The sequence below is a fragment of the Danio rerio genome, chromosome 23, assembly GCF_052040795.2.
Source record: "Danio rerio strain M-AB ecotype USA chromosome 23, GRCz13ab, whole genome shotgun sequence".
Classification (NCBI taxonomy): Eukaryota; Metazoa; Chordata; class Actinopteri; order Cypriniformes; family Danionidae; genus Danio; species Danio rerio.
In genome coordinates this window covers 50327501-50344826 of record NC_141043.1, presented here as the reverse complement: position 1 = coordinate 50344826, position 17326 = coordinate 50327501, and the positions used below count along the sequence as shown (strand labels likewise).

At 39.7% G+C, this 17326-nt stretch overlaps 2 long non-coding RNA genes across 2 annotated transcripts; one reads left to right on the top strand and one right to left on the bottom strand.

The window, feature by feature from the left end:
• Positions 1 to 1080: 1080 nt before the first annotated feature.
• Positions 1081 to 16572, top strand: LOC141380585 (uncharacterized). Its single transcript, XR_015524200.1, has 3 exons — positions 1081 to 1177; positions 15059 to 15220; positions 15793 to 16572. It is a non-coding gene; the product is annotated as an uncharacterized LOC141380585 (long non-coding RNA).
• Positions 2011 to 4554, bottom strand: LOC147838307 (uncharacterized). The gene is made up of 3 exons (XR_015524199.2): positions 3906 to 4554; positions 3261 to 3308; positions 2011 to 2398 (listed from the first exon to the last, which is right to left on the bottom strand). It is a non-coding gene; the product is annotated as an uncharacterized LOC147838307 (long non-coding RNA).
• Positions 16573 to 17326: the final 754 nt, after the last annotated feature.

The following is a 17326-nucleotide window of genomic DNA, read 5'->3' as shown; positions in this document are numbered from 1 at the left end:
GACTGTATAGCAATAATTCATATTTTTACAGTACTGTGACGGTTGGGTTTAGCGTTTGAGTAGACTGTATTAAAATACAATAAATGAGGAATTTCATTAATAGTATAAATTCTTGTCAACTTCTGACCACAACCATGTCTGATCTAGCAACAACCCTGTTTTATGACCAAAACAAGACAAATTCATTCACAAATAGTGTTTATTCTGATGTCTGACTAATGTTGAAACAAAACAATACAAGAACAGAGCATTTCAACATACCTGCATTCGAACCCAGTTTCCCTGCATAATAGTCAGGAACTCTGACCGCTCTGCTATAACACTTGTAGGTTCAAAGGTACAAAGTGGGTTTTAATACCTCAATTTGCTCAATTGTTCTTTGCTGAAGCTGCTCCAGAGCAATGTATAAAAATTACCCCTAGGTGTCACTGTAGAGTTTCGAAACGTTTCAAAGCTTTGACACATTTGCTTCAACTGTTTCAGTTTTATGAAGCCTCACTTTGCCCACCACTACTGTTAAATGAAGCGAGGAGAGCAAGCTGAAGCAGGATTTCTACATCTGAAACACACATAATACAGGTCAGTCAGAAGCAGAACAGAACAGTTTACATGCAAACTCTAATTCAACACACCTGAAGCAGCTAATCAAGACATTACTATGACAGCTGACCGGGAATAAACTCAACAGAAAACACCAGTGACAGACAGAAGATCCATCACAGAAGACTGATAACATGAACAGGAATACTTCACTCAGGTCTGGTGAAAGCAAAGACTCCTTCATTAATGAAATCACTCAACACAAGATATCCAGATCAAAGCAAAGCAGAGGTGTGTTTCACCTGTAGGGTTTCCATGCTCAGCATCACACTCCACCGCAGGTACACTCTGCAGCATTACACTGACCTGCACCGCAATCACAGCCTCTCTGAAAGCACACAGTCAGATCAGAACTCTGCCTTGAAGAGTCCAGAGGAAAAGGAAATTCAGTCTCTGACCTACAACTCACAGTAGGGGGCGGTAATGCTCTGTTTAAGAATGCAAACCGCCAATAAGACAAGAAGAAGAGCTCTACCTGCTGTTTCACCCACCTGTGTGTTTCTCCTCCAGTGTTTGCTCATCGGTTCACCTGTCCGTGTGTTCTCTCCTGCTCCTCTCGGCCGGTCAGCATCACCAGGTAAGCAGAAAGGGTTCCTCCACTATTATAGATCTGCTTGATGGTGTCTGAGACAGATTAAACACAGCGCTGTGGTGAATTCACCATCATTTCTCTAACACTCAGCCAACAAACAGGCCGAGAGTTACAGCTGATCACTCGCTTCACTGATCTGATCTGTAGACGAGCTGATGGAGAGGATGTGGGGATTTTATTCTTGTGCTTGTCTTCTTGCTCAGCTGTGATATTGCACTAGACAGATGCTGCTTCATCTTTAACATGTTCTCAGACAAATATAAGAGTTACAGTATAAACACAACATTTACATTTAGTCATTTAGCAGACGCTTTTATCCAAAACAACTTACAAATGAAGACAAGGAAGCAATTTACACTGTAAAAAATGTTACTTAGATCTAACTTATAAAAAGTGAGGCAAGTGGTTGCATCGGACGTTTTAGGTTGATTCAACTTCCAGCCTTTTTTAAGTATTTTAAACACTAAAACATTGCTTAAAACAAATGCAATAAAATTAAGTTGAGCCAAATAATATTTCTAAAATTACTCAAATCAGATAAACTTACTTTTTTTGTTAAACTTAACTTACTTATACATTGCTATGTGTTGACTGTACTCATTTTAATTAAGTATTATGAACTTAATGATCTAAATAAAATTAACCATGCATATGTCATTTAAAACGAATTTAATTGACTTCTGGCTGTAACCTCAGAAAATAAATCGGCGTTTCTATATTGTAAGCACAATATACACTAGTAAACACAGATAAACAGACTTTCCTGTCAATAACAATTAAATAAGAATGGGAAGATGGATTAAAGACCATAACATGTATTCAATATCAATCAATGTTCCTTTTAATAGTGACTACAAAATAGGCCATTAATGTGGCTACACGTACACAATACATAAATAAAAACATTAATAATACCAGATCCTATTGAGAAATCATCCAAGGCAACTCAGTGAGGAGATTTGCATATTTTGATGAAGATTTTGGATGCATAATGTCCAGTCCCACAAAGAGTCTCTAATACATCTTAAATGTATACAGTTTTGATGGATACTTGAAGTCGAGGACATCGGTAAGTCCAAACAGGAGCCATCATGCATTTGACAGGTTTGGCAAACCTCTGACAGTCCTATGATAATCCAAACTGTGTTGGGCTGATGGCAAATTTTTCCTGTGGGCAGCCGCATGCACCTCTGATTCCTCACAACTCTATTGGTAGAGACAAAAAGAAACAGGAGTTCAGGTGGTTGCTACCAAACAACATTAAATAGCTAAATACTAAATAGAAAATAACTACAAGTGAAGTTACAAAAGTCCAGTGAGAATGATGCATGGATGAAACACCTTAGTTTATCAGTTAAAAATTACCTTAGTTAAAATTACCTAACTTTTATTTAAAAAATAAAAAAGGTTATAGAGGTTGTGTAATTACATTATTCCAGGTGTTTTTAGTTATCAAATTTTAAAGAAAACTGTGATTTTACTCAGTGTAACAGTGCATGTCATTGTGGTTTCCTGTCAATCACAGAATTGTTAAAATTTAGGTATTACATTTTTTTGTTTATTTTGGCAACTCATAAAGCATAAGAATGTGTATTTAATTTAGATATTAAAACTGTTTGAAAACGGCTATAAGAAAATTATAGAATACAAATTCTATAATTTAATTGTCATCTTCATTTTGCACCAAACTTTGCACGTCATAATACAAATTTTATTAAATAAATAAATAAATAAATAAATACATTGCCATTTTACACATTACATTAAGGTTTACATTAAATTTTTGCTAAAGCTACATTTAATTGACTTTTTCTTCAAATTTAATGTCACTGGCAAATGACAGTTCAGTGATTCAGTGTTATCAGTTAGCTTTATTGAAAGACTGACAGATAATAAGAAACTGCATTAGGATATTTTTATACTGTTTTTACTGTTGCACACATAAAAAAAATCTTCAGATATCAAATGTAAGTTAATTCTATGGAGCCCACTATTGTTTGCAATTTTACCAATGTTTTACTTACCTGCAAATAATTGTAGCTGTAATTGTATCTAATGTTTTTCTTACCTGGATGTGAAGTTTGAAGATCCACAGGTAACAAAATCACTTTGGTATCTAAAGACCAAGAACATGCATTTTAGAATGAGGTGCATACAATTTAAATGGTTCTGTAAACATCAGTAGTAAATGTAATTTAAGTTAAAATAAATTGTAAATCTGTAATTTATTCACTATGCAGCATTAAAAAACTTATGGACTAAATCTCTAAAACACAAACTTTAAGTTATACTTTCTCTTACGTTAAACACAAACTACTTAACTGTTGCATACGTTTCTGAATTTAATATCCATCCTTAATGTGCTGCTTTAACTTAGGTGAGCTAACTTTAGCTAAGTTAGCGCTAACAAACTGAACCCCCACACCCCGACCGCCCACCAGTGACCTTGTTAATCGGTTCTGCAACGTTAGTTTTACCTACTAAGTGTTTTAAAACTACTTTCACTATTTTTCTCAATAATATCACTTTTAATCGTTAGTATAAACTAGCGTTGGTTAGCGTTAGCCAACTTAGCTTTCCATGTGAGAGCAGTCTAACTGTTAACATACCTGAGGCTACAGTACAATTTACAAAGCTAAAACCTCACCTGCCTAGCGAAGACAGCAGTTTTGCATGACTTTACAATTATCATTCGGCTAAATTTGCAACTTACCGTGTTAATCAGATCCGCTGCTGGGAGCAGTTAATGTCGACCATTGCAGAAGCTGCGTCTGCCTGCTAAATCCCGGGCAATGAAAAAGGAGTCACGCCAAACTATTAAAATCACGTTTTATGAACACCTGCCCACATCGACAGCTGCTCTAATAAATTGTCTGTGTCAACTCACTTTTATAACATTTATTCTACACAATAACCACGTACAAAAATCTACTCAAATAAATTGCATTAGTTTTATTTAAAATATACAGTTATATAAAAACTGATATATTTTAAGTAAAGAGGAAGCAAATTTTATTTTTTTGGTATAAAACAAATAAAATTAACTAGATTGCAATTATTTAAAGTAGATAGAACCAACTTTGTGAGTGTAGCACTTTTTACAGTGTACACAACTATAGAGCAGCAATGAAGAAGTGCTATAGGCAAGTTTCAGGTCTGTAAAGTCTAAGAAGGAAAGTATTAGTAAAATTTTTTCCAAGCCTTCACAAACAAATAACCTCATTAAAGACTAATCAACAAAACTCCACATCATTTGCAAAGACAATCATTTGAACAAAAGCAACAGACACTGGTCTTATCTGAGAGCTGGAAACAGCAGGGTTTCTGAAGGGTTTAAGATGAGGCGTTTTCAAACAACTTTCTTCTTCTGTTTACTGGTGTTTGGCAAACAGTGTAAAGGTGCAGATTCTGCCACCTACTGGACTGGAGAGGGAAGTGCAGCTTAGTTTCACACAATGAGGACTGGAGGGACGGGGAGATCTAATCTGTTTCATCTCTTCTGCAACATTATGTTACCATTATCTTTTTGCTTTTTGCTTTTCTGCAATCTAACAGTGAAAGGGTTTTCCCACCCCAATCTTTAGTGACTGAAACTGCTGGCATATTTGTTGTTGACATTACACTAATATACGTGAGAGTGTTTCAGTCCACAATAACAGCTTTCATTTGTGTTTCGTCATTTTGTATGAAGACACATCCTGAAGCCCACATCTGACTCCTTTAGAGTCTCTTTCACTAAATACTCTGCTTTCTCTTTCTGTTAGCACAACATGCCAAAATAAAGATGTCTGGAAAGCTCCAGAAATGATCCTACAGTGTGTTTTCAATAGTTTTCATTGTTTAAGGCCGGTTTGAGAAGCAGAGCTGTATATTGAACTGCTGTAAGCTATTGCTGATCTCCTGATCTGTTAAATGATGGCTTCACCCCATTACATTCATCCCTTTTTACATTTATCTAATCCGTTTTGGATATGAGTATTAAAAGTCAACTTCTCCCTCTATAATCCTGGAAATCTGCCTCAGTTGTTTTAGTATGTGACCATGTGTGTGTTTACCTTTGAGTTGTTCCCTCTTTTTCAGAAATGGGTTAGTAGTGATCCAGATATTGAGAAGCTGAATCCTCTTCTCTGTCTTCTGTTTACTGCCCTCGGTGTGTAATTTACTACATATATTTTATTTGTATCCTGTTTTCACACAGCAGCAGAGTCTGTATAATGATGACGCAGGTGTTTCTCTGCATTCACTGAGTCTTTTCCCTCAATGCTGATTTCTGATTCTGGATGAACACATGATCCTGTGACTCTGATAATTCCTGCTATGCTTGTGTTCAGGTATGTGCAGTGTATTCGCGTGTGGTACACATGTTGAACACACACTCTGTTTGCTCGTTGATGAGGTTTGGTTTGGTTTGTTGGTCTGATTTTTTTGTCTCTGCTGGGTTGTTGTGAAACTCCTGTAAATCAGCTCAGTGTCTGCTGTTCTAGTTTCTGAAGCACTGTGTGCGCCACCACCACACATCTATAATCTAATACTGAGATCGTCTGTCACACACACATTGCCATTCACTACCAACCAAACACTCATTATATTTAATGTTTCTTGCCTTCATCTTTTCCCTGACGTGTACAGCCCTGTACAGTTTCACACCACCATCCTAAACTGATTCACAAATTCTCATTATTGATTTACACATAATGCCGTTTCTGTTTACAGTAACATATTTTAGAATAATTATTTCCTTCTGTTTTCTATGTTCATCTGTAAAGTGTTTTTGACAAATCTACAAGGCAAAAGTCCCTTAGAAATAACTCTGACCAGATACCCTCTGTATCTGTCATTTACACCTGATTTTCTAAGTGTCTTCATTAATCGCTCATTGATCTCTGAGATGCCTGATAGACTCGCTCTGTTTATTTCTGCTTTCATGTTTCAGTCATAAAGCTGGATCATCATAACCCTGCTCTGATTGTGTTCTTCATTTCCAGCTGTAACATTTCATTTTTCTTTTCCTAAATTTTACACCTCGTCTCTGCTGTTGTACAATCTCTGCCTGGTCTAACAGTATTTTGGGAATTTCCCCTTTTATGCCAGGTTGTATTATGTACTTCTCATGTTTTGCTGACTCGTGATAAGATGATGTGAAGTTGCCTTGCAGGCAGAGCTCTTAGTTGCCAGAGAGAAATGACATTTCTGAAATGCCGCATTTAATAAATCATTATTTTGTGTGTGTATGTGTGTGTGTGTGTGTGTGTACAGTGTGTGTACATGACTCCAGTATCTCCTTAAATATGACTTATCCTTTTTTTATTTGTTTTAGCACACTTCATCATTGTATTTTCAGTATGCTTCTGGAAACTCTGACTCCTTGCCTGATTCCTTGCTTGATATCTATAGCGTTGACTGCAAATGCAAAGACTCTAATGTTCTGCATCAGCTTCATTAGCAGCATTTTCCTCATTGTCTGATCTCCATGGTCTCTACTTTTCTCTCAGTCCTGAAACTCTGGTTCTGTTTTCTATCCTGAAGTGGTAAAGTGTGATGTGATGGTCTTTGCTGTGGATCTTTCTCTGCCAAAGAGCTGAAGCAGAAATGAGGTTTATAGACGTTAATTGTGATCTTCCCTCTGTTCAGTTTCAGTTCATCTATATATTTAAATCCTCCACTCAGCACTGTATTATTTGATTGTTTTACACACATTCCTCTCCATCTCTTCCCTCTGCATATATGAGCATAACCTGGAAAACAAACCGGCTGCGTCTGACTATATGATTAAACCCAGCTGGTTTAATAAAGTCCTTCAACATCTGTCCTACTGTGCTGGAGGTGTTTTATGAGTCGCAGGTTTTGTCTCTGTTTTGGGGGTTGAACTTGATTATCTGATGCTGGTGTCAGAAAGAAGGATGTTGTCAAATCTCAGACAACACCACACACACTTTATAACTTCCTGATAAACACAGGAGTGTGTTCATCTAAACACTGATATTAGCTAGGTGCTCCACAGAGCGACACCAATATCTGTGCATACCTGTGTCTATATAAAAAAAAAAAACTTCTTTAAATAATGAGTTCATTGTGTAAAATTGTTTATTTTTCATTTTATGTATTCTTAATTGAGCTGTTGAAATAAACTTGATTTCCCTCTGGGTTTAATAAATCTTTGTGTGGTTTATGGGCTGATGTGGACGCGATCAGCTGAAACCTGCAGTGTATTTTGAGAATAAAAGTGTCTGTAAAACACAGATCTCTACTACTCAACACTATTGTACAGCCCTCCACACTGCGAGCTTCCTCTAATGGCAGAATAACGCTGATTTGTAATTAAAATTTCTATGTTTTGTGTTATTTATTTAATCCATTATATAAAGACCTTTAATCAACATGTCTGAAGCGGCTGTCAATGTTGGCTGGACCCGACTGTATCAGGAAAGCACATTATACAGCGCAGTGACGGCGGCGGCAGAAGGTACGTCTGACCATCAGTTTGAGTGTTTCTTTATGTCTTTAGTTTTTTAATAACCAGATAAACTCAGCAGCTATGATGACGTGTGTAGTTATGAACAAACCCTGTGTGCATCCCCAGACCTGCCCTCAGTAATCTCCATCTGTGTACTGAAGTTAAACACTAATGAACGTGACCTGACTGATGCTGTGTGTTACTCACCTGACAGCTCTTTCTCAATGCTAAACTGCATCAGTCGTGTTGCTGAATAACCCATACAGTTAAAGAATCCGTCTCTGTCAACAAATGTCCTTTTTTTGTCTGAGGAGAAGTGATGATGAGTGTGTCTTAACCTCCAGGTCTTTCCGCATCCATGTGGAAGATTCGCCATTAGTCTGAAGATCCACACTGGAGAAACCTGAAGATGCAGAACACAGAAGTCCAGTATGGTAGAGCGATTCAGAATATCAACATGATCTACATCACAGGAAGCCAATGTGACACACACACACACACACACACACCATTGCAGTAATATGGAAGATTATACTTGTTAAACTGTCCATCTTCTTTCTCTGTGTGTGTCTTTACAGGTACATGCATTCAAAATGGCGCCAGTGAATGCACACACAACTTACACATGAGGGTGAACTACACGAGTAAACCAGAGGACAGATGAGCGTTCCACTTGGTTATCAACAGCTGAGTGATCCACTTGGTTATTGACAAGTATTCATTCCTCTGGGTTATTGACAGGTGAGCGTTCCATTCAGTAATTTACATGTGAGCCTTACACTGGGTTTATCTGTAGGTAAGCATTCCTCTGGGTTATTGACAGGTGAGCGTTCCACTGGGTAATCGTCAGGTGAGCGTTCCACCGAGTAATCGTCAGGCGAGTGTTCCACTGGGTAATCATCAGGTAAGCGTTTCACTGGGTAATCGTCAGGTGAGCGTTCCACTGGGTAATCATCAGGTGAGTGTTCCACTGGGTAATCATCAGGTAAGCGTTTCACTGGGTAATCGTCAGGTGAGCGTTCCACTGGGTAATCATCAGGTGAGTGTTCCACTGGGTAATCATCAGGTGAGCGTTCCACTGGGTAATCATCAGGTGAGTGTTCCACTGGGTAATCATCAGGTGAGCGTTCCACCGAGTAATCGTCAGGTGAGTGTTCCACTGGGTTATCATCAGGTGAGTGTTCCACCGAGTAATCGTCAGGTGAGTGTTCCACTGGGTTATCATCAGGTGAGTGTTCCACCGGGTAATCATCAGGTGAGTGTTCCACTGGGTAATCGTCAGGTGAGCGTTCCACTGGGTAATCGTCAGGTGAGCGTTCCACTGGGTAATCATCAGGTGAGCGTTCCACCGAGTAATCGTCAGGTGAGTGTTCCACTGGGTAATCGTCAGGTGAGTGTTCCACTGGGTAATCATCAGGTGAGTGTTCCACTGGGTAATCGTCAGGTGAGCGTTCCACCGAGTAATTATCAGGTGAGCGTTCCACTGGGTAATCCTCAGGTGAGCGTTCCACTGGGTAATCGTCAGGTGAGCGTTCCTCTGGGTAATCGTCAGGTGAGCGTTCCTCTGGGTAATCGCCAGGTGAGCGTTCCTCTGGGTAATCGTCAGGTGAGCGTTCCTCTGGGTAATCGTCAGGTGAGCGTTCCACTGGGTAATTCATCAGGTGAGCATTCCACCGAGTAATTATCAGGTGAGCGTTCCACTGGATAATCGCCAGGTGAGCGTTCCTCTGGGTAATCGTCAGGTGAGCGTTCCTCTGGGTAATCGTCAGGTGAGTGTTCCTCTGGGTGATCGTCAGGTGAGCGTTCCACTGGGTAATCATCAGGTGAGTGTTCCTTTGGGTAATCGTCAGGTGAGCGTTCCAATGGATTATTGACAGGTGAACCTTCCGTTGGGTTATCATTAGGCAAGCGTTCTGCTGGGTAATTGAGAGGTGAGCGTTCCACTGGGTAATTGTCAGAACATTCGTTAAATTGTGGTACTCACAGGTGAGAGTTTGTCTGGGTCATCAACAGGTGTCACTGACAAAAGCTGAGCATTCTGATGGGTGATCAACAGGTGAGCGTTCCACTGGGTTATTGACAGTGTGAACTTTCTGTTGGGTTATCATTACTTAAGCGCTCTGCTGGGTAATCGTCAGGTGAGCGTTCCTCTGGGTAATCGTCAGGTGAGCGTTGCTCTGGATTATTGAAAGGTGAACTTTCTGTTGGGTTATCATTAGGTAAGCGTTCTGCTGGGTAATCGTCAGGTGAGTGTTCCTCTGGGTAATCGTCAAGTGAGCGTTCCACTGGATTATTGACAGGTAAACCTTCCGTTGGGTTATCATCAGGTAAGCGTTCCGCTGGGTTATTGAGAGGTGAGTGTTCCACTGGGTAATTGTCAGTAGAGCATTCATTAAATTGTGGTACTGACAGGTGAGAGTTTGTCCGGTTCATCAACAGGTGTCACTGACAAAAACTGAGCATTCTGATGGGTGATCAACAGGTGAGCGTTCCTCTGGGTTATTGACAGGTGAGCGTTCCTCTGGGTTATTGACAGGTGAGCGTTCCTCTGGGTTATTGACAGGTGAGCGTTCCTCTGGGTTATTGACAGGTGAGCGTTCCTCTGGGTTTTTGACAGGTGAGCGTTCCTCTGGGTTATTGACAGGTGAGCGGTCCTCTGGGTTTTTGACAGGTGAGCGGTCCTCTGGGTTTTTGACAGGTGAGCGTTCCTCTGGGTTTTTGACAGGTGAGCGTTTCTCTGGGTTATTGACAGGTGAGCGTTCCTCTGGGTTATTGACAGGTGAGCGTTCCTCTGGGTTTTTGACAGGTGAGCGTTCCTCTGGGTTATTGACAGGTGAGCGGTCCTCTGGGTAATTGTCAGTAGAGCATTCATTAAATTGTGGTACTGACAGGTGAGAGTTTGTCCGGTTCATCAACAGGTGTCACTGACAAAAACTGAGCATTCTGATGGGTGATCAACAGGTGAGCGTTCCTCTGGGTTATTGACAGGTGAGCGGTCCTCTGGGTTTTTGACAGGTGAGCGTTCCTCTGTGTTATTGACAGGTGAGCGTTCCTCTGGGTTATTGACAGGTGAGCGTTCCTCTGGGTTATTGACAGGTGAGCGTTCCTCTGGGTTATTGACAGGTGAGCGGTCCTCTGGGTTTTTGACAGGTGAGCGTTCCTCTGTGTTATTGACAGGTGAGCGTTCCTCTGGGTTATTGACAGGTGAGCGTTCCTCTGGGTTATTGACAGGTGAGCGTTCCTCTGGGTTATTGACAGGTGAGCGTTCCTCTGGGTTTTTGACAGGTGAGCGGTCCTCTGGGTTTTTGACAGGTGAGCGTTCCTCTGGGTTTTTGACAGGTGAGCGTTTCTCTGGGTTATTGACAGGTGAGCGTTCCTCTGGGTTATTGACAGGTGAGCGTTCCTCTGGGTTTTTGACAGGTGAGCGTTCCTCTGGGTTATTGACAGGCGAGCGTTCCTCTGGGTAATCGTCAGGTGAGCATTCACTGGGTAATCAACAAGTGAGCATTCGTTAAACTGGTTTTGAGAGGTTAGGGTTTGTCCAGGTCATCAACAGGTGGCAACGACAACAGCTGATCATTCTGATGCATTATCGACAGGTAAACATTCCTCTGGGTTATCGACAGGTAAGCATTCTGCTGAGTTATCGACAGATGAGTTTTCCACTGGGTTGTTGACAGGTGCTTGTTCTTCTGGGTCATTGCTAGGTGAGCCAGTGAACGGTCACGTGATGAAGCAAAAGGTGTCTTATTACCGTGTAAACAGGTCAACATCAGTCATGTTAAACTCCCCGACTCTCTCTGTCACGTCTTTGAGGTCATGCCAGAGGTGTGGACTCGAGTCATGTGACTTGGACTTGGACTCGGACTCGAGTCATGATATTGATGACTTTAGACTCGACTTTCCAAAATATAAAAAGACTTGCAACTCGACTTGGACTTGAACATAAATGACTCGTGACTTTGACTTGAACATAAATGACTCGTGACTTTGACTTGAACATAAATGACTCGTGACTTTAACTTGGACTTGCCCCTATTGACTTGTAAAGACTTGCTGCATCCCATAAAAAGAAGATGGAAGATGAAAAGTATTTTGACATGGACCTCTCTCTCTCTCTCTCTCTCTCTCTGTTTATGTGTGCGTGTGTGTGTGTGACAGAGAGCATGCGCGCATTCGGCATGACATCTAATCAAAGCACGATAGATTGTTTTGAATTAACAGCGTCCAACGTGACTACTTTGAGGGGCCGGAGTGGACAAAATTCAAGCAAACGCAGAGAGAACGAGCCAATACTCAGCCTCTCTCACACTCGTACATTCGATCTCTCGCGCGTGAATTCAGTCTCTCTGCGTTTGCTTGCCTCATACCTTTTGTGTTTTTGCTCTCCAGAGATCCTCCTGTTAAATTGACCCTTCGCTAAGCCACACCCAAAAACCGCCACACACCAATTGCGGCTTAGCAACCGTAGCTACACGCAGGAGCTCTGTCAAGCTTTCGAGTGAGGGAAACAAGCCAAAGTGTTGCGCAATTGGATTTTGCAAATCTTACACTCGTTATCCTTAATGTCTGGACAGGGTGGTGGGATTTTTTCCCTTTTCAAAACCCAAGAGGAGAAATGCCAGTGTGGATCAAGCTGTGTGAAGCGCACTAAAGGAGCGGAGATAAGTTGGTGTTGTTTTAATATTCCTGACACATTCAGTGATAGACAGCAGTAACTCACACACCACTAACCCTAAACAGATGTAAACTGTGTTCCCTACGAAAAACAAAGCAGGTAATGTTTCCCAGCTGTCTTTTTCTTTTTTACACTCTATTATGAGCACTGCTCCATTTAACCCCTCACCATAATAGTCATACTAACAGCAATTATATTTCCATCTGTTTAAAAACCGAGATGTGATCGCAAACTGAGCACTTGCGATCAATATATATTTATATATATACTAATATTTTTATATAATAATATTTGCTGGTAGGGAAAATCTTTGTTTACTTCTGCTATTCATACTTTAATTTGCATTTCAATATATTTTTCTTCCACTTATCTGTAAATTAGAATAAAAACTGGATAAAGAGCACTCAAACATGCTGACAGTAATAGGTACTGTACACTGTTATGGGTCAATGATGCTGATTTTCGGCACAAATCCATCAGTTTCTTATTATGTTATTGGGTAATTTTAAATTTCACCTCTCCTGCTGTGCATGAACTGAGCTGTTGAATGGTCAGCGTATGAGGCGGCTAGGCTTTAGCTTCAATGTTGATTAAGTTATTCTCTAATTGGTTGCTATTATGTTGTGAATATACCCCTGTAATGTATACTGCAGTCCTTTTTTGTCCGGCTTTCTCAGATATCTCACCTGTTTGCCAAAAATGACTAATTATACCCCTGGGAATGTCTGACACCAGCGCATACACACTGTAATAGATGTGCCAGGCACGAAAGCTTGACAGGCGTAGCAACAGTAACTAAGGAGGGTGGGGCTTAGAAAGGGTTATTTCAGGAATGTTGATATGGTCTTTTATAGCTACACTATTTATTAACAATACACGAAAAATTAAAAGGTTCAGGTAAATTCTATAATAAATTCTAGTGTTTTTGAGTGTTATACTGCCTACTGTATTATTTACAAATTGTTAATGAATGCTTCAGCATACAGTAGTATTAACTAATATGATTACTATATTATTAATTTAGTGAACAGATAAAATAAAATACAAAGTGTAGTTACAGTAAAGTGTGGTGAATTGTAGTATAAAATACCCTATATTGTAAAGTAATACAGCACTGGCTAATTTGTTTATATTACACTTGTGTTACCATAGCAACTACAGTATTACCACAACTGATCAATTGAAGTTCTTTACTGTAGTAGGCTACTGTTCAAAATACAGTACATACCAGTATACGTGTTCAGGGGCCCTGTGGAACAGCTTTCCTCAAAATGAAGAGGATGACATGGAAAATGTCCTCCACAATCTCATCAGCAAAGTGGAAGCCAGCAGACACTAGTTCACTTTATTTTAGCTGCCATGATAAAATGAGATTGATAGTGACATTTATTTGAAGAGTGAATAGTACAGTAGGCTATAATACCTTATCAAGTGTTTCCTTATTTTTATCACAGTTACATTTCTGCTTGCGTTAGTTTTTGTTTAAATGTTTTTAAAATAAAATGTATTCTTTACATCCAACATCTATTCCAGGGGTGCCTTATAGTGGTGTAAACCTCTTTACAAGGGGTGTTACTCCTGTGTAAACTCTAGCCACCCCTGGGGCCACCCTGATATGATTTTGCTGTTGACATTATTCATTTAAATGTACTTGCGTAAATGCACAATATTTCAATAAATAAATAGCAGCCAGTAAATTATTGTGGATTGATTGGTGCCACTGACGTAGCTGATTCACGTTTATGTAATTTTGCTTAATCACAAGTTGATCACCGAAGTCATAACATAGCACAACTTGAATTAGACAGCAGAAAACCTGCAATTTCTGTGTGATGTGAGGCAAAATGGACTCTATTGTGGTGGAACTTGTTCTTGTGCATTATGTTGTGTAGACGAGACGCAGCACTGTTCAGCACTTTTTCAGAAAATTACATTTGTATTTTTATATATCTGAGCAATGTTCTTTCACAAAAAAAGGTTTGTTTAATTAATACAGATCTTAACCATACATAATCTGTATATATTTTATTTTTCTGTTAAAAGACTTGAAAAGACTCAAATTAAACTGTAGGGCTTTGCACTTGACTTGAGACTTGTTGCCTTTGACTTGGGACTTGACTCTGGACTTGAGGGCAATGAATTGAGACTAACTTGTGACTTGCCAAACAATGACTTGATCCCACCTCTAAGTCATATACTTGCCTTTCTTATAGTGATCTGCATAATCTAGCCCACGTACGGTGCGCGATAGCCTTGGCTGAGAAGGCTGTGCAGTGCAGCACGCAGCCACTCAATGAGGAAACAGAGATTGACTGCATCAGAAATGCATTCATATTGCGCAATGACGAGAAACAATATAGATCACACCACCCAACACATGTACACCAAAGTAACGAGCGTGATTTAGAAGTGTCAGGAGTAGAGGGTACACATATTTGTGTAAAAATGTGAGGAGTAAAAGTAAAAATTTGCCAAAAAATAAGTAGTGGAGTGAAGTACCCAGATATTAGAGTGGCATTGATTCACTGTGATTCTGTCAGAGCCATCATTTCGGTTGAGGTTGAATATTCAGCATTGAATTAAATTATAAATCAACATTGATAATTCAATCACTGAACACTGTTGAAAATGCTGACATTGAATAGCTGCTGATAATTCAACTATTTGCCTGTGGTTCTTTGAGCTGAACGGTCAGAGTCACAGCACTGTAAAAATATTCATTGTTGTTTCACAGACATCACAAGTCTCCCAGAAGTTGCGGGAGTATCCCACAAATGCATAGAGACTCTTGGATGCCTGCAAATGAATAATAATCTCTCAGAAATTGCGCGTCTCCCGCCCGGTCCTGAAATACGATGTACACCTCGCTCTCCCTGCATCCCTCCCAGTTCTTCAGGTATGTCGCGCGCAACTCACCCCACCACTCTCCAGGTACGTTTCGTGTGCAACTCGCCCCCAATGCTCTTCAGGTATGTCGCTCGCTCACTCACCCCCACCAAACAAGTTGTAATTGTATGTTATATTAAATAATATTGCTTTTTTAACTATACTATAATAAATTGTATTATACTGTATATACTGTAGTACTTAAAGGGACTAAGCTGAAAAGAACATGAATGAATGAATGTAGTATTTACAACATTCTATTAATGAATGAAGCAACATACAGGAGTATTAACTATCATGAACATCAATCAATTGCAGTATAGTTAAAGTGTGTGTGTGTGTGTGTGTGCGCGTGCGTGCGTTCGTGCGTGCGTGCGTGCGTGTGTGTGTGTGTGTGTGTGTGCGCGTGCGTGCGTGCGTGCGTGTGTGTGTGTGTGTGTTTGTGTACACATCTACACATTCTAGTGTCATGTAATAGGCAAATATCAAACTGAAGCAAATGTGTTAAGCACAAGTGTTTATGTGCAAAATCTAATGTATTTCTTTCTGTTTTTACATCTACTTGCATTAAATCTGATTTAGGTTCACAACTTGCATCCTACAACATCCAGAGTAAGCACAACTGTGAGGGAGACACCATCCATGGCATGGCTGAGGGTCCACACTGAGCATCTCATCCACAGCATGAAGCAACACAGGATGGACAGTCACCATCTCTTTCTTTTACAGTGAGCACCAACTGGATTTACACAATGGCTTGCCTTCTGCACATGAGTAAAAGCTTGAGCTAAAGATTACAGAGTTCACACGCTGTACATAATGTATATGTTGTTGCCTGCACTGCAGAAATATAAAGTTGTCAATATATGAAACATTCATTTTCAACATAATCATTTACACATATATAACAACAATTTCAGTGAACAATTGCTCTGCACTAATGTAAACATGAATAACTTTAGAGAGAAACATGCAATGCTTTCCTCCATCAAATGTACTGCCTCTGTCTTTTCACAAAATCAAGCAGGCAACTACCGTCAGAATCCAAGTGATGCTCAAGCGCTGGTTGTATTTAATTACATTTCATGTTAGCCTTTTAAAATAAGATAATGTTTTAAATATAAAATTACAAGAATAATGCAAAATGCATTTGTTTTAAAAATATAATGAATATAACCCCACCTCCAACTCATTTACAATAAGGACAACCCTGAAATCTGTAAATATGAGTTGCCAGACATTTGCACTGCAGTAATGTTAAACGTAACTTTAGACATTTGCACTGCAGTATAAATATAAATAATGACATTTCCCTAACAGCGATGTGTTAAAATACAACATTAAACAATTGTTAAATAAGAAGTTGTGTGAGTGTTTTGTTCAAATCTGTAGTCATTTCTGCAGGTGAAAGTAAAAAAAAAGAAAGATGAAAAGAAAGAAATGGTCAGCTTCTTCTGAAACATTTAATGTGTTTTGTAGATGAGCTGGATCATCATGTCATCCTGAGAATAAATAACCTCACACTCAAACTATGCAGCTTCTCTGACTCCATCATCGACCCGAAACGCGTCACGCTGATCTCTCCTGTCCTTACAGGAAACCTGGAGACCTATAGTTAACAACTCATACTAGTTCATACTTCTGGAAATTAGGGACACCATGTACATATATGTAAATGGATAGATATTCAGAAGGATAGAAATGATACAGGTAATTAAAATTAACATAAAAATCAATATGAACTGTGAGAAACAGACACGGCTAACAATTTATTGCTATTCGTATATAAAGCATGACGATACTCGCCCTCTCAATGATGAATGTAACTCGAAATGTAGAAGTTGAACCTCTTCTCTTCTTTGCTTGATGTGACGGCGCTCTCCTAGAAACAGCGAGTGTTATCTATCATCCTCACCTGCGATGTCCGCTTAAAGTGAGTGAGCGCCGTGCTGCACCAGAGGTGTCATGTGGACTAACCGCAAACGCGGAAGAGATCGTGCGTAGAGTCCATTAAATGTTAGTAGTAGTCGAGTTGAACTGTCATGGATATTATACTTGGCATACTTATACAATGAATATAAATCTCATCGTCACAGATTCAGCCAAGTTCACTTCT